This window comes from Chanodichthys erythropterus, chromosome 3, assembly GCF_024489055.1.
Source record: "Chanodichthys erythropterus isolate Z2021 chromosome 3, ASM2448905v1, whole genome shotgun sequence".
Classification (NCBI taxonomy): domain Eukaryota; kingdom Metazoa; phylum Chordata; class Actinopteri; order Cypriniformes; family Xenocyprididae; genus Chanodichthys; species Chanodichthys erythropterus.
Genome location: NC_090223.1, coordinates 16,236,556 through 16,255,926, shown reverse-complemented (window position 1 = coordinate 16,255,926; position 19,371 = coordinate 16,236,556). Strand labels below are relative to the sequence as shown.

Below are 19,371 nucleotides of genomic sequence, written 5' to 3'. Positions count from 1 at the left end.
ACACACACATATGTGTATGTGTGTATATACATATAATCACCTGTATCACCTGTCTCATAGACAGATTTATTGCACCATTCTGTTTGGAAGTGAAAGGAGGGAAGGGAGAGAAGGAAGACATGTTTGTTTCATTAATTTGTTAGTTCTTGTTTTGATTCAGTTGTATGTTCTCCTGGAGGGCAAGGGGGAGATCTGATAATGTCCAGGGTGAGTGGAATCCTTTACAATACAACCATACAACTAATATCTTGGGGGATATTACACACACACACACACACACACACACATATACATTATTATATATATATATATATATATATATATATATATATATATATATATATATATATATATATATATATATATATATGTAATTATGCCCTTTGAAGGTTATTGGACACTGTGAAATTTTTGTTCTTTAAATTTGTGAAAAGCACTTAAAAATTATTACTTTTTTTCATTAGAGTAATAATAAAGAGGCTGTCCTACATTCATTAGTCTAACTGTGTTGTGCTTGGAAAACTGCAACATCACCAAAAAAAAAAAGAGAGAGAGAGAGAAAGAGAGAAAGAGAGAGAGAGAGAGAAATGAATAAATGTATAGGTATCGGTATTGACCGTATCGGTACTCGTACTCGGTCCTTGAAAAATGGTATCAGTGCATCTCTAATATATATATAGCTGCATGTGCTAAAAAAATATTCATACCCTTAGTAAATATGACCAAAAATGGCTGTGAAAATAAATCTGCATCATTAATCATTTTGATCTTTTATTTTAAAAATCTACAAAAATCCAACCTTTTATTGGAGATTAATAATTTTAAATGGGGGGGGGAAATCTCATTATGAAATAAATGTTTTTCTCTAATCCACACTGCTCATAAATTGAACATACCCTTTTATTCAATACTTTTTGCAATCTCCTGTTCCCAAGATAAGTGAGTCGTCTTCTATAATGCCTGATGAGTTTGGAAAACACCTGACAAGAGATCAGAGACCATTCCTTTATACAGAATCTGTACAGATGTTGATCAGATACATGGGCTGCGTTCCAGTTCAGTTTTTAAATGCCCTTCCCTCGCTAACTTCACTCAGTCTCGTTGACTCGGATGTACGTCATTGCTTACGTTGCACGAGTGCCCACTTCTGGCGGAACCTTTGTATGGGCTGAACTGGAACGTCCTAAGCCCTTGATCACTTGGAATCCGCAATGGAGCTGATTTATTATTTATTTTTTCCCCTTACAAAATTGTTTAATACAGCATTCTATATGTATATATGTGTGTTTTAAATGTTTAAAAAATAATCAATATATCATAGAGTTGTTTGTGGTGGGGTAAAGTAAACGCGATATGCGGCGACGTCACAATCGTGTTGTATTGTGGGTTATGGAGCTGCCTGAAGTGTACATATGAAGTAGACTCGCTCCCTCGGTCAAAATCGAGGGAGCGAGGGTCTGTCCATATAAACTTCCCTCGTCCACTTCACGAAGTGGAACACACTTCAAAATGGCGGCAGGGATTCCCCCGAGGGGAAGTGTTTAGGGAAGTTCGCGAGTGCGTGTCTAAAACCGAACTGGAACGCAGCCCTAGAATAATGGATTCTATTGTTACGTTTGGCTGTTGTAGAGATAAGGCGTTCACGGATATCCACAAAAGATATGTATTTATTAGCAACAAAGGAGATCAACATCATAACCAAACACAAAGCATAACCATCAGCTTAACATAGCATTAACATAAGAACAGACAGGGAGTGAAGGGAGTGAGTCCATATATATAGGGAGTGCTGATGAGGAAGTCCAGGTGTAGATGATCAGTGATGATGGAGAGATGACGAGAGAAGTGAGTGCAGGTGTGGAGACAAGAGGATGATGGGAAATGGAGTTCTGGAGACATGGGATATGTGACATCTATCAAATACCAAGAGATAAAAAATCAAAACCTGACTGTCCCTGTTAGAAGTCATATAATGGGCTGTGGTTGGATCTTCCATCAGGGCAGTGATCCACACCAAACATCAAAACCAACACAAAAATGTGTCACTGAGCACAAAATGAAGCTTCTGCCATGGCCATCCCAGTCCCCTGACCTGAACCCTAAAGAAAATGAGTGGAGTGAACTGAAGAGAAGAAGCACCAACATGGAGCTGGGAATCTGAAGGATCTAGAGAGATTCTGCATGAAGGAACGATCTCTGATGAGTCTGATCTCTTCTCAGGTGTTCTTCAAACTTCAGGCATTATAGAAGAAGACTCAGAGCCATTATCTTGGGAAAAGGAGGTTGCAAAAAGTATTGAATAAAAGGGTTTGACAAATTGCGAGAAATGTGTATTAGAGAAAAAACATTTATTTCATTTAAAATTATTATTCTGCAATGAAAGGTTGGATTTTTGTAGATTTTTTTTTTTAAAGATCAAAAGGATTAACAATGCAGATTTATTTTTCACAGCCTTCTTTGGTCATATTTACTAAGGGTATGAATAATTTTTAGCACAACTGTATGTATGTATATATGTATATGTGTGTGAAACGGGTGGTTTCTTACGGTATGAACAGAAACCAGCCTTTTGTGTTCAGAGAAAAAAAAAAAAAAAAAAAATTATATATATTATATATATATATATATATATATATATAATATGTATATGTATGTATGTATGTATGTATGTATGTATGTATAATATAATGTGTGTGTGTGTGTGTGTGTGTAATATCCCCCAAGATATTAGTTGTACAAGAACTAACAAATTAAAAAAACAGCTTTCCAAAGGAAGTTGACCCCCGCCCTGACCTTCTACTATGGACTTTTTCCTGAAAGTCATGTGATTTACTGAAAGGAGAGAGCTGATGTCTGATAGCTCTGTAACATCCAATTGGTTGGCATGCACCTTGTTAAACTTGAGTGCAGTTATTTAAGCCCACAATGTAGTGGCAAAAGAATACAACAAAAGAATTCAAGGAAGACACATCTCTTATAAGATAGGCCTATCCAGCAGGAAAAAAAAAACTAAGTTTGCTGTTTGGAACACAAATTTTCTCAGGTTTGACTTTTTTTTACATTTACATTTATTTGTTATGTTACTTTTATTAAAAGCCAACTAATTGTTTATGATTCATGGGACAATCTGAGAATGTTAGTTCTATTGAAATGTTCCCAGAACAGACCTTAGAGAGTCTTGGTTAGAATGTATGTTTTATGTTATGTTTTGTCTCATGCAGTTTATAGGTGAATAAGGGATGTTCTAAAATGCTCAATGCGAAAGCGCATAACATGGTTTAATGCATCAAAAGACAGTAATATTGGAGGGCACACCTTATTAATGATACATGCAGGCAAGCAAATGAGCCAAGAATATAATAACAACTCACTAAGTTACACGTTACACTGTTTCCCCCATAGAAACCTGCTAATAAAACGTTTAATGTGCCTTAATATCTTGTAGTATGGACCTAGAAATATGACAATAAGATTTAAATTTGAATTGTGTAAATTTGAATTATAGACAAGTGTTATTTATCAAAATTGAATATTAAGTGCCATTTTGGTCCGTGTACTTTTGCATTCATTCCTTTTTCTTTATTAAAGGGATAGTTCACCCAAAAATGAAAATTTTTTATCTGTTTACCCCCAGGGCATCCAAGATGTAGGTGACTTTGTTTCTTCAGTAGAACACAAATGATGATTTTTAACTCCAACCGTTGCCATCTGTCAGCCATATAATGCATGGCAATGGGAACTTAAGTACACAGACCCATTTTATATAGTTTTGACTTTTTTTTTTTTTTGAATAATTAGCGTCGCTAATAGATAGATAGGTGCATAGGAAAGAAGACCAGTATAGTCAAAATATGAAAAAACAAAAAAATGAATCCCGCACACTATCAACTTGCAAAACAATAAAAAAGACACTTTATTAGCAACGTTTCAAAAATCCAGAACAATTCACGTCTCTGTAAGAGCAATTCAATATCGCCCCCTCTAGGTGGCACACTCACTTTTTCAATCCCACAGAAGCGTAAGGAAGAAACATCATGATTAAAGGATAAAAAATGGGCAGCGACTGGATAGTTAACATCTTTTCTTCTGATAGAACTTTTATGTTCACTGATCAGTGGGGGGCGATATTGAATTGCTCTTACAGAGACTTGAATTGTTCTGGATTTTTACTCTTCAGACTTTATCACCTATGGGTATGAATGATGAAGCATTGTTTAATGTGATGTTATGAAATATGATCATTAGATATATGATATCATTAATAATACTCATATATATATATATATATATATATATATATATATATATATATATATATATATTATATATATATTATATATATATATATATATATATATATATATATATATATATATATATATATATATATATATATATATATATATATATTTCTATAATTGTTGAGTTAATAATGTGATGTGGTGTTAATGATTATTTAATCACTGATCTTGATTGGATATTGATGATTCTTTGTTATTCATGATGTTCTAAATACAATGTAGTTTGAATACAATGTTTATGCCTGATGAAGATCTTATGATCGAAACGTTGCTAATAAAGTGTCTTTTTTATTGTTTTACAAGTTGATAGTGTGCGGGATTCATTTTTTTGTTTTTTCGACTTAATTTTTTTTTAAACTTTAATTCTGGAAATTTGATATTTAACAAAATTGAAATTATGGCACAATTTTCTTCATATGCATTTTAAAACAATGATTTTTTTTGTTCTGAATTCTTAGACGGCAAATATTCACTTCTTAAAAATACAGCTTCAAGTTTTCAAGATGAAGAACAAATTTGAAATACTAAATTCAATATCCTAAAATTCAAAACACAGAAATTCAGATCATACAGAAAGTAGGTCATAGGTCCAACTTCTGGGTTCCACAGGGAAGAGTAGAGGTTCTCGGAAAAGTTGAATGTTTATAATTTATAATGTTTAATTTATATATTTATTGGTCCTTGGTTTTCATTGATTTTTAACTTCTATTCACTTTTGCATATAGTTCTGTCCCACATTTTGTGTACACAATTTATCTTTTTTTTTTTTTTACTTAGATTTATTTTTCTGCACTAAATAAGTGTTTATATATTGTTGTGAGTAGATGACTTGACAATTAAAGCAATGAAATGTCAAATTTATCCATCAATTATATAACTAAATTATTATACAAAAAGTTATGACTGTATTTTCAATAATTTGTCACAAATATTTAGGGAAACTGATAAAAACTGAAAGGTAATTAAAGATAGTGAAACACTTAACTAATGGTGGCCAGTTATAGCACCTAAAATATACACTGTTCCTTACACATTCACATATTTTAACTTAATGTTGAAAAAATAGACATTATTTGTCAACAACCTATGTACAGTGTGCTTATTATTAGTGATTTCTTTTTCAGTGCAGTTGTCATATTTGTAGTGGTTATATATTTTGAATATTATGTCAATATCTGTGAGGCCATTTATTATAATATTTTCTAGGTTGCCACAAACTACAGGCCGGCCCTATGTGAACTTGACAAGAGTGATTAGAAGATCTAAGTCATCATAACCTGGTGTTTTAAAAATCAAGCAGTATGGGTAAGATATTGTGATTTATACAGTTGTATAACATCAATATGCTATACGTGCTGAGCATATTTTAAGATGTTAGTATTTCTGATGACATTTGATCTTCCTTCTTCCTTCAATTGTTGCAGTGCCAGAAGAAGCAGTAGAAGAACAAAGGGCAACTCTACGATACACACTGCAAGCAACATGGAAACAAACACCCCTAACAGTAACAATAGCAATGACAGTCGCAGTAGCTGCAGCAGTAGTAGCAATGGTGGGAACAACAATAGCTGAAGCAGTAGTAGGAGCAACAGCAGGAGCAGCAGCTGGAACTTGCATTTTACATTCACTATGGGAAGAAAGTAGAACAGGAGCAGCAGCAGTAGCAGTAACAGCAGTTGCAGGAGGCCTGGCAGGAACAGCAGCAGCAATCTTGCGATCACTGGTAGCAGCACAATCATTAACAGGATCAGCAGTAGCTGGAGCAATGGCAGGAGCTGCAATAGTAGCAATAGCAGGAACACAATTACAGTGGGTGATAAATATACTACAGGTGGCAACAGATAAACTACAATGGGTTTTAGCCTTTGTTAAAAGAGTAAAAGCAGCAGTACAATGGGGCAGACATGTATTACCCACAGCAACACTAATTGTAGGATTAGGATCAGCAGCAATAGCAGCAGCAACAGCATCATCAGGAAGGGAATCAGAAAAACGAACAGCACCACCACGAGAAGAACCAACAGCACCACCACGAGAAGAACCAACAGCACCACCACGAGAAGAACTAACAGCACCACCACGAGAAGAACCAACAGGACCACCACGAGAAGAACTAACAGCACCACCACGAGAAGAACCAACAGGACCACCACGAGAAGAACCAACAGGACCACCACGAGAAGAACTAACAGCACCACCACGAGAAGAACCAACAGCACCACCACGAGAAGAACTAACAGCACCACCACGAGAAGAACTAACAGCACCACCACGAGAAGAACCAACAGGACCACCACGAGAAGAACTAACAGCACCACCACGAGAAGAACCAACAGGACCACCACGAGAAGAACCAACAGGACCACCACGAGAAGAACTAACAGCACCACCACGAGAAGAACCAACAGCACCACCACGAGAAGAACTAACAGCACCACCACGAGAAGAACCAACAGGACCACCACGAGAAGAACCAACAGCACCACCACGAGAAGAACCAACAGCACCACCACGAGAAGAACCAACAGCACCACCACGAGAAGAACCAACAGGACCACCACGAGAAGAACCAACAGCACCACCACGAGAAGAACCAACATCACCACCACGAGAAGAACCAACAGCACCACCACGAGAAGAACTAACAGCACCACCACCACGAGAAGAACCAACAGGACCACCACGAGAAGAACCAACAGCACCACCACGAGAAGAGCCAACAGCACCACCACGAGAAGAGCCAACAGCACCACCACGAGAAGAATCAACAGCACCACCACGAGAAGAACCAACAGCAACAGCACCACCACAAGAAGAACCAACAGCACCACAAGAATCAACAGCATCACAAGCAGCATCAAGCGGAGCATCACAGTTAGTACCATCAGCATCAAGAGTAACATCATTTGCAGTATCAGCAGCATCAAGAGGAGCATCACTGGCAGCATCAGGAGTATCAGGAGGAGCTTCACTGGCAGCATCAGAAGTATCAGGAGGAGCATCACTGGCAGCATCAGGAGTATCAGGAGGAGCCTCACTGGCAGCATCAGGAGTATCAGGAGGAGCCTCACTGGCAGCATCAGGAGTATCAGGAGGAGCCTCACTGGCAGCATCAGGAGTATCAGGAGGAGCCTCACTGGCAGCATCAGGAGTATCAGGAGGAGCCTCACTGGCAGCATCAGGAGTATCAGGAGGAGCATTACTGCCATCATCAGTAGTATCAGTAGGAGCATTACTGGCATCATCAGTAGTATCAGTAGGAGCATTACTGGCATCATCAGTAGTATCAGGAGGAGCATTACTGGCATCATCAGTAGTATCAGGAGGAGCATTACTGGCATCATCAGTAGTATCAGTAGGAGCATTACTGGCATCATCAGTAGTATCAGGAGGAGCATTACTGGCATCAGGAGTATCAGGAAGAGCATCACTGGCAGCATCAGGAGTATCAGGAAGAGCATCACTGGCAGTATCAGGAGTATCAGGAGGAGCATCACTGGCATCAGGAGTATCAGGAAGAGCATCACTGGCAGCATCAGGAGTATCAGGAAGAGCATCACTGGCAGTATCAGGAGTATCAGGAGGAGCATCACTGGCAGCATCAGGAGAATCAAAAGTATCATCACTGGCAGTATTGGCAGCATCAGAAGGAGTATCAGCAGCATCAACAGGAGCAACTACATTAAGCCAAGGATTACTGGGAGGAGTATTAGGTTTTGCAAAATCAATTTTTGGATCACAAGGGCGCAGACAATTAAAGACAAAAGCAGCAGGAATGGTGAGTTTTATTATGTTGGCCCACCTCAGGTTTTGACTTAGCATGCTATATCTTCACTATAAAAAATAAAACAAAAATAATAATAAAAATTCCTAGTTTTACAGAAAGTAGTTTTTTTTTTATTAAAGATTTTGTTTCATTTTTAATTGTACTCAAAACACTGTAAAATTGCTGAAAAACTCTGCTGTTATTTTAGTTATTATGACATTAATGACAAATTACAGTAATTCTAATTTTTTAAACATAAATATTACTGTATTTTATACAGTATTTTTTTTTTCTGAAATTACATACAAATGTATGAAAAATTGCAAAAATAATCTGTTTCTTCTGCAAATGAAGAAAACATTTACATTTACATTTATTCATTTGGTAGACGCTTTTATCCAAAGCGACTTACAAGTGAGGAATACAACAAGCAAGTCGCCATGACGAGGCATAGACAAGAAGTGCTCATAATACAAGTTATAGGCAGTGCTCAGATTATCCTAAGCCACAATAGAGAGGGATTAGAGGAAGTGAAAGGATAGGAATGAGAAGTTTTTTTTTTTGTTTGTTTGTTTGTTTTGTTTTTTTGCACATGCAAATAGAAAAAACACCAGCAAATAAAGAAAACAAATTCGCTGCAAAAGTCCACAACACTTACAAATAGACAAACGCGCCGCAAACGTCCACAACACTTACAAATAGACAAACGCGCCGCAAACGTCAACAACACTTACAAATAGACAAACGCGCCGCAAACGTCAACAACACTTACAAATAGACAAACGCGCCACAAACGTCAACAACACTTACAAATAGACAAACGCGCCACAAACATTAACAACACTTACAAATAGACAAACGTCAACAACACTTACAAATAGACAAACGCGCCACAAACGTCAACAACACTTACAAATAGACAAACGCACCGCAAACATCAACAACACTTACAAATAGACAAACGCGCCACAAACGTCAACAACACTTACAAATAGACAAACGCACCGCAAACATCAACAACACTTACAAATAGACAAACGCGCCACAAACGTCAACAACACTTACAAATAGACAAACGCGCCACAAACGTCAACAACACTTACACATAGACAAACACGCCACAAACGTCAACAACACTTACACAGGGCTCTCAAGTTTTGGAGACAGGCAAGAGTGACATCTAGCCTAATTCTTGGAAGAAAAAAAAAGCTATGGAATGGCTTCAGATGACTTTGAATATAGTGCACGAAAACTAAATTAATGCTAGTCTACTAATTTTGCTCTATGACTCCCACTTTTGCCATATAAAGGAGCGCAATTATCAGACGGTAATTTAAATATCGCATCATATCCGTATTCATATTTTGAGACTGTGGCGGGACCAATTAGAATGTGGCGGGCCACCACAGTCTAGTCAATGTATGGGAAACACTGATCCATGGCCAGGATATAAAATGTGACATGATTTTAAAAGTGACCTATAACATCGACGATGCAATACACTTTAATTTATTTAGTGCTAATAAAATTATTAAAACTATTTAGAGAGAGATGTAACAAATGTAACAAAATGTCAGTCATCGTGTGATAGCAAAACATAACTAGGCCTAGACTACTTGTTCTGAGCAGGTGTCAATGAACAGGCTGTAAAACTGTCTAAGTTCACACTCATGAAAAACTGAAGCTGATTATCTGATTATCTAACAGCAGTCAAGTTGTCATTGTTTGTGTCAAACAAGTTTTGAATTTGTTGTAACATTAAAACAGGAGATCATGACTTACTCTGTGCTCAAAGTGATGCTCGAGGATGATGGTGAACAATTCCAGGATATGCTTTTTTTTCATTGGTTGTTGCGTTAAATCTTACCCAGATACAATAGTGCTATTTTATGATTGGCTATTGTGTAGCCTCTTTCTTTTTTTTCTTTTTTTTTTGATTGGCTGATAAGTGGCAGGTTCGAGACGCGCTTGATTCCTGCCCGGTTCCATAGAGAGAGCGGCGCGGCCAGATACATTTTGGGCGCTGCGGCATATTAATTGCGGGTAGGGGGGGTGGGGGGTTCAGCTTCAGTCCAATCTATAATTTTGAGCGGTTAAGGCCCAGGTATATTTCATAAGGGTATTCTTATTCTTATTATTATGCTACTTTTATTATTAAAATAATATTGTAATTCACTTGCATGCGATATCATACCACATCACCGCATAACGATGCATTCTGCAAGAAATATTTTTTTAGATTGTCTAGACTATTTTAAGTCGTAAAGTGAGTAGGATATATACAATGCAAATGCAAAAATGAAAAATTTAAACCAGACGTTCATTTTCCTTGTTTTTCGGTTACATCATCAATGGATATTTGCCATTTTTCCCCCTTTTTTCAATTTTACTTTTGCTAAATTATGACTTTAGAAACAATCATTTGAATAAATGAAATCTAACCGATTTTCTATTTTTCCATTTTTTGTAATTTGCGCCGTGGGCTGTACCATTAGCGCGGGGGTGTGGCCGCGGACTACCATCTCGCTGATGTAACTGCTTTATTTACAGTGCATGCAAGTTGAGGATTAGTTTAAAAGAATGGAGGATGACCTTTTTCACTCAAGGTGCTATCATTTTTAATTATTACTATAATAACTGTGCTAAATATAAGGCAGTCTCAGACTGGCCATCGCGAGCAGCTGGGAAAAGTGAAATCCCGATGGCTTGGCTGATTTGGCACATTCCAGTTTGTTTGTATTTACTTATTCGTTATTACTTTATTTTATTAATATACATTATGCACTTGGTCAGGGGGTGCATTTTACTTGGTAGTACAACCACGAGATAGAAGCATTTAAATGCTTCTAACAAATAAATGAATCGACTTTTCTCAGTGTGTTGATCACATAGATTTATTTGGATAAATCGACACGACAGGTTAGGAGTAAAATATAACATCATATGGCTTTGGTGCATCAGTGACAGGTGAAGTACAGACAGCGGGTTGTTCATGTATTGCAGGGCCAGGATTTTAGTCATGCAGCAGCACTTTTGCGGAAGGTCAGTAAAGTAAAGGGCAGTAAAGGGCAATTAAGGGCACGAAAACAGTTTATTGTATTGTGATATTATTAACTAATATATGTAAACTGAAATGTTGTCCCTGAGCGCTGTAACGATATCTCTCATAAAGATTTGCAACTTTACAAAGTAAACAATGATCCGAAAAACACTTAGCCTCTTCGCTAATTAGCACACAAAATAGAGGGTATGCATCAACGTCACTTTCCCGCCGAAAGCGCGCTCCCTCAGCTGGACTGAGTGGCATAAGAACCTGCTGCGTGACTGGATTTAATAGGGGAAACTGCGAAAATGCGAGCAAAACTAACGAATTACACTAAAGGTTTGACTCGAAAGTGTTTCTTACAACTTGTCGAATAAACCTAATCCATGGATATTGACATGCAGCCTGGAGTCGTGTTTCCTGACATTTATATGTGCCTGATTTTGACGCCGGGGAAATACATAAAGCAAATCTGCCTGTGAATATTTTATATAACTACAATATAGGTAGGTTTAAATCCACGTAATCACTTATATCAATGTTATATCGTTATATTGTCCAGCCCTAAAACATATTTTTATAATACAGTTTTTGTCAGTGTTTATTTAAAAACACATTATGCAGAATATAGGCTAAGATGGAAAATATTTAATTGATGAGTTGTCAACATAATATAGGCTATAACAATACAATATATACGGTATGATTTTACCTCAAAGTCCAACAATTTGACACAAAATGATAACTGCAAATCCATGTTTCTCTGCCTGGAGTCCAGGGGCCTGTTCTTCGTACGTCGCTTATCCGAGATCAAATGACACATCCAAGATGAAATCATCGTGCTAATCATGATCCGGCTAATTGGGTTCTTCGAACACACCTGTTGTGTATGATTAGTATCGCTGGATTGAATTATCTGAGATAATTGCGCGTTCATGTGTTGGCTTAAAAGGGGATATGTATCGAGAGTAGAAACATTGATCAGCAATGCAGCGATTGGCTGGAGTCAAGACGGCAACGTAATGACATCATAGAATGAGAAAAGACACCTGACGAAAAACTTGATGAATTTCTAGACATTTATAAGGAAACAGCCAAGCGAATAAATGACAGAAGAATGACATAAATGTTAGATAAATGAAATGTGCACTATTTTTTTTTTTTACATGATTACCCAATTATTTAGGCTATATTCACAATTTCTAGTATTTGTACAGGCATTTTTTTATTTCAATGTTGTAATTAGCAACTAATTTACCTTTGAAGCATATTTGACAGCATTAATTAAAGTTTCTTAAGGGTCAAGATCAAGTTATCTGCATCTCCTGCGCTTCATCAAGCCACTCCCATAATAAATGTCGCGGTTCAAATGCACAAATGCATGTATGGCATAGACATCTGTACATCATGTGTGTAAAACTCCAATAAAAAATATTACGTAATTATTTCCTCACGAATGAATCTCTCACAGAGTAAAACTGTCGGTGTCTATGACACTACACGGCATTATAGTGTTATTTGCAAATTTATTTTTAAATCATTATTATTGTCCCTGGTTTACATTAGGGTACTCTTGTGGGAAAGTAGCAGTGGCTGGGACAGACTTTAAACATCACCTCCGCTTAAAAAGATGCAATCTAATCCTGTTTACATGAAATAAGCCTGCTCCCGAGCAGGTTTGAGCTTACGGACCTGTTGCTATGACAGCAAGTCTAGGATGAGTTTCGAAGAACCAAACGATCCAAGATCATGCCAAATCGTCAACAATCAAATCCAGCTAACTGAGTTAGCAACGTACGAAGAACGGGCCCCAGATCGACGGCGCTTCGGATTTGAGGCTAGTATTTCTGTTTTGCCTCAATACTTTAATAAAAAGAAAATGTATATGATACTATATTATTAATATAATAAACTTGCCTGACAATATTGTTGACATGGTTACACACCTACAGTTGTGAAATTTTCCCAGTCAGACGTCACTCATTTGTTGGGGCGGTGTGAACATGAACATTTTCTCATAGAATTCTAAATCCAACAGCCAACTTGTTAGATGGTGTTTGTTGGCGTTTGACGGTGCAAATTACAAAAAATGGAAAAATAGAAAATCGGTTAGATTTCATTTATTCAAATGATTGTTTCTAAAGTCATAATTTAGCAAAAGTAAAATTGAAAAAAGGGGGAAAAATGGCAAATATCCATTGATGATGTAACCGAAAAACAAGAAAAATGAACGTCTGGTTAAAAATTTTCATTTTTGCATTTGCATATGGTCTGAAAACTGAAGTGAAGCGTTACACGGACCCCGACAGGCATGTATTCATAATAGTAAGTGGGGCAGCCGGCCCTTCCCAGCTCAGCGCCAAACAACTTTTCTATGTAAATCTGTGGTGTAAAAATGGAACTGCAGCACCCTCTCATAGAGAGCCATTGTGGCAGATTTCTGGCTGCCCCTGGCTTTCCACGTTAAACACACCATGCTCCAGACCAAGATGATATCAGGTGCTCTAAGCGAAGTCACGTGTTTTTAGGCCAAAACATTTTTTGTCACATACAGCAAACATCTCCTCACTATACTAGCTGCCTGTACCCTGAACACACTGTAAAAAAACACGGTCTCTGTAGTCGCCACAAGCTCCGAAGATGACAACAAAAACAAACTGGTGCAGCCTGGACCACTTAACATAATAAACATGCTCCAGCCATTAACCGACAAGCAGCATCGATACGCAAGCTACTTACATTTTAAATGCACGTTCATGACTGTTTCAGGAAGCACGGAGGGGAGGGCCAGGAGGAGTACGAGGGAGGGTCTAGCTAGCCTCTGTTTTGTTTGACAACACTTCGAACGTCAACAGGAAGTTACTCCACCCAGGATCGCTTAGAGAGCCTTTAATGAAAGTATAAACCCTTTCATTTAAATGTGCTCATGTGAATAGCTTCTGTTAGTAGTTCTGTTGTTTATGTTTATTCTGAAAATAGACATGACTTCTTTCCTCACTCGAATTCCAACATAACTATTCTAAAACAAAATTCGGAAGCAATAAATACTACAATTTTAAGATTCTGGGTGTGTACTAAAGTCTTTCATTCATCATTAGAGCACCACCCTCAGGCTGAAGGACATTCGAATTCTGCCAAAAGTGTGTCTGATGTGTTCAGCGATTAGAATATAAAGCTAAATGGTTATCATAAACTAGCACTAACACTCCGAATCTGCCCAACCTATATTTATAGAAGCCGCTACTGTTCTCTAGTGAGACTTCTTCACCTGCATAACTCTCAGGCAAAGTTTGCACATTGCACATTGTTTGTGTGATATCAACTGGCTCACCTTCATGGTTTAAAATGGAAATATTTTCAATATTGCGACGTGGCATTTTCTTTATTACCAGTTGCTCGTAAAATGATATACACTGATTCACATATCATCAGCGTAATTTCCCGTGATAATAAGTGAATTATTAAATAAATGAGTAAATAAACAACAAGCAAACTTAAAGGGTTTCTGTGGTAAAGGTTCTTGTGTAGTGGGAAGGAAGAGGACAGGGATTGGCTGTGGCTGCTGACAGTCTTTATTCTCACCAGAGAAAATATCAAACACATAAACAAAAAGATGGTGCAACGCACACTCAATAATTCCACATCCAAGGATGGGCTTCACTCAATGAAACGAGCACAGCTCACTCAGTCTGACTGTCAGCAGTCCCTCTCTCTCTCACACGCTCCTTCTCCTGGCGTTTTATCCACGGCAATTACTGGAACAAGAAACAGGTGTTCGTGATTTACATTCAACCCGTTCAATCACCGCACATCCCCAGATGCTCCCTCCTGCTGCAGACCCCGCTAAACCACGCCCCCCTCGCCACATACCCCCACCGCCCGACTCAGGCCGGCCTGCCCCTCTCAGCGACCTCAGGACAGCCCTCAAATGCTGCATATGCCGCTGCCAATCATTACTAAAAATAATAATGTCATCCAGGTAGCCGGTGCCCCGAACAGCCCGAACGGAAGGGTCACGAATTGGTGTAATCCAAACGGCGTCGTGAAAGCGGTCTTTTCTTTGGATAATGGAGACAAGGGGATCTGCCAATACCCTTTCGTTAAGTCCAGTGTCGAATAAAAGCGAGCTGTACCGAGCCAGTCAAGCAATTCGTCCACACGCGGCATTGGATACGCGTCGAATTTCGACACTGCATTCACCTTGCGATAATCCACACAGAACCGCACTGAGCCATCTGTTTTGGGAACCAAAACTATCGGGCTCGCCCAGTTACTGCTGGATTCCTCTATTACCCCCATTTCAAGCATTGCCTCTAATTCTGCCTGAACCACTTTTTTTTTGTGTTCTGGTAACCTATACGGCCGGCTGCGAATCACCACGCCCGGCTCTGTCTCGATGTGGTGCTGAATGAGGTCAGTACGGCCTGGTAGGGGAGAGAACACGTCGGCAAACTCAGCCTGTAATTTGGAAACATCCGTGAGCTGTGAGGACGAAAGGTGATCTCCTCCTGGGGCCAGAGCGAGAGATTGTTATTTTACATTCCCCTCTGGCCCGAGATCATCCTCCCCGCTAATCACCGTCGGCAGCATCACTGACGCCGCCTCACTCCATTTTTTAAGGAGGTTGAGGTGATAAATTTGATGTGCCCCTCTCCTATCGGACCGTATTACTTCATAATCGAGATCACCAACTCGCCGTGTGACCTCAAATGGTCCTTGCCACTTCGCCAGTAATTTTGAGCTTGACGTGGGGAGTAATACGAGCACTTTCTCTCCCGGTGCAAATTTACGCAGATTAGTTCCCCTGTCATACAACCGGCACTGTCTGTCCTGGGCTTGTAACAAATTCTCCATAGATAGCCGCCCCAAAGTGTGGAGTTTTGTTCTCAAGTCCAACACATACTGAATTTCATTTTTCGGTTGAGATGGTTCGTCCTCCCAAGACTCCCTTAGGACATCCAACACCCCGCGGAGGGTGGCGCCCAAAGAGAAGCTCAAAGGGGGAAAACCCCGTGGAGGCTTGCGGGACCTCTCGCAAAGCGAACAACAGGGGTTCCAACCATTTGTCCCAATTTTTGGCGTCTTCTTGAACGAACTTACGAATCATGGATTTAAGTGTGCGATTAAAGCGTTCGACCAAACCGTCTGTTTGTGGGTGAAAGACGCTGGTTCGAATCGATTTAATGCCCAACAATTCGTACAGTTCGCGTAGCGTATGTGACATAAACGCCGTGCCTTGATCAGTGAGGATTTCTTTCGGAATCCCCACTCGGGAGATTAAACTGAAGAAATTTCCACTCTTAGCGGAAATGTTGCGGAGAGCCACTGCTTCTGGATATCGTGTTGCATAATCCACAATGACTAATGCAAAACGATGCCCTCTCACTGATCGCTCTAATGGCCCGATGAGGTCCATGCCAATTCATTTGAAGGGGACCTGCATTAATGGAAGGGGGCGCAAAGGCGCTTTTGGAGTGGCCGGAGGATTTACCAGCTGACATTCAGGACAAGACGCGCACCACCTGCGCACGTTCTCGTGAATGCCCGGCCAAAAGAATCGGGCCATGAGGCGATTTAGTGTCGCTGTTTGTCCTAAGTGTCCAGCCATTGGGTTAGAATGAGCCGCATGGAAAAGCATTTCCCTGCGGTTCTTTGTGTAGGGAAAACACCCTAGGAAGTAAAATTAGCTCAAATGAATAAAGAATTGTTTAGATTACGACTGAGCAACTGATTCGTCCAGCGTTCATTTGCTCGAGCCGTAATAAGCTCTTGTAACGGATATAAATATCCAACAATCGTGAAATCGACAGTTTAAGACATTAAATCATAAAGCACATAATACAAGACACTTTCTTTTTAAAATCTACAAGAGATTTTATTTATTCTAACACAAACTAATCTAACACAAAGGCACGCACATACACACACACACACACACACACACACATACATTCATACGCGTTGCAGTAAGAAGGAAATGAGAGAGAAAGAGTTTTGAGAGAGAGGGAGAGAGAGAGAGAGTGATCTGATTAACAGAATTCATATCAATGCATTTCAAAGATCTGACCTGAACGAACCCTGAATCAATTTAAATGCACCAGTTCAGTTTAATCTGGAGGTACTTGCTTGCGTTGACTTTAAATGTGAATATCCCTCGTTCCCTCAGAACCAACTCCCTGTTCTTTTACTAACCAACTTCTCCTGTTCACTATCTTGCAATATGATCATTTAAACTTAGTTGTTTGTCACCCCTCTGAGGAGTCCTGGCCAATCAGACATTGTCCTGTTTCAAGAGGGCCTTCCTCTGCCCCCAATAAAACATAAGTGTTACATCCTGTTTCTGCTTCAGCAGAAAGTGCCATTTTAACATAATTTCTATTAAATGGAATACAATACATTTTAAACAGATTTCATTCAAGTCAGGATATAGGAAAGGGGGAAAGAGTCAAATTAAGTCCAAATAAGGCATACTTTCAGTCATTCAGTCAAGAGTTAACACATTTACATGAATTGTGAGTGTTCTAAAGCCTAACTGTTTACAGGTAGTACTTGTGGACACATAATGCAAAATGTATGTAGTTAAAAGATGTTTGATAAGTCCGTTAAAATTGTTGGAACAATTTTGAGGCAGATTTATTTGTTCAACAGTCTCTTTGGCTTTCCTGTGAAGTAAGGAAACAAAAGGGTCTGGATTGTCTCTCTGTCTTCTTGGGTGACCCTTTGGTATGTCGCTTCTGCTATCAGGAAGCATGTGTCGTAAAAGTAATCAGCCTGGCTTTATCTGCAGACAGGCCGGAGCCGGAACCTCAATTCTGAATTAGAACTATGTTTTGAAAGAATCATCTAAATGATTCATTTGTCTGGTTCGTCCACAGTTCCTACATTTGGTACTAATAACTGGGTTGTATCTGCTTTTGACTGAGTGTCTTGGATCACTCGATACAACCTATCTTTAATAATCGCAAAATAGGGATAAGTCACTGGTCGTCCAGGCTGGAGAGGCTGACCGTCGATCGTGCTGACCCTCTCAAACGCATTTTTCAGCGTGTCATCATGAGACTGCTCCAGGGGGAAATCATCACGGTCCGAGAGAATCAGTCTCCCGATTCCGCTCTGTTCCCCTGAGGCAGTCGCCACTGGTCCCCGGTCAGTCTCTCCCGCCTGCACTCGCACTTCCTTTCCCTGCGAGCATTTACTCCAAGAGGCACCCGAACATAAATGTCCCAATAATTTATTAAATGCGGGCCAATTCGTCCCCAAAATTATCGGGTGCCGGAGGTGCGGATTAACTGCCACCTCCACACTATGCTTTTGACCCCTAAATAGAATCCTGACTGACACCAACGGATAACTCGCGATATCCCCGTGCACACACCGTACCTTAACCATGCGGCTTGTATCCAATGCCCCGGATGAAATCAGGCTTTGATGCACGGAGGTTTGGTTACAACCTGAGTCCACCAAAGCCTGATATGTACCCCCCTTGATACACACTGGTATCTGGTACTGACCAGCCTGACCGGGGGCGACCTGCAGGTCGTCCGGGACCCGGATCAATGTCCCCACCTCCATCACTGGACACCGGTCTATGAAGTGATCCGGGTCCCCGCAACGCCAACAGGCCGGCCCAGACCTGCCCGCCGCTCCAGTGGCGGAGAACGGGCCGAATGATTGCCGTGGAGGGAGGGGAGAAGCAGGCGCGGGGTCCAGCCCGGCGGTGGCCAGTCCCGCCCCCCTGGGCGGGGCTCTTGACGCCACAAACTGCCAAGAATCCGTTCCACCCCGCCCCCGGGGCGGAACACGAGGCGGGCCGGGCGGACGGGACCTAGGTAGAGGGACAGGTCTTGAGAGAGAGAGGGGAGGAAGAGAGGGAGAGGGAGAGACAGATGGCAAGGGTTCACCGACCCCTGGGCACGCCACCAAGTGGTCCTCCGCCAATTGGATGGCCGAATCCAGCGACGGGGGGGGCGGTGGCACTGGACCCACTCGGCGATCTTCTTCGGGAGCCGAGTGGTGAACTGTTCCAGCACCACGCGATCGATCATCTGCTCCACGTCGCCTCCGTCGGCCATCACCTATTTGCGGCACGAGTCCCGGAGCTGTTGGGCCAACACGAAGGGCCGGCCTGCCTCCCCCAGCTCCAGAGACCGGAACCGCTGACGATGCTGCTCGGGGGAGCGGCCGACCCACTGTAGGATGGCCCTCTTGAGGTCGTTGAAGACCAGGAGGTTCTGGATGGGCAGCTGCTGTGCTGCCACCTG

At 40.4% G+C, this 19,371-nt stretch overlaps 1 pseudogene; it reads left to right on the top strand.

Annotated features, from left to right (window-relative positions):
- The first annotated feature begins 2,942 nt into the window (after positions 1-2,942).
- The window catches only part of LOC137017185 (uncharacterized), a 40,008-nt pseudogene continuing 23,579 nt past the window's right edge, over positions 2,943-19,371 (top strand).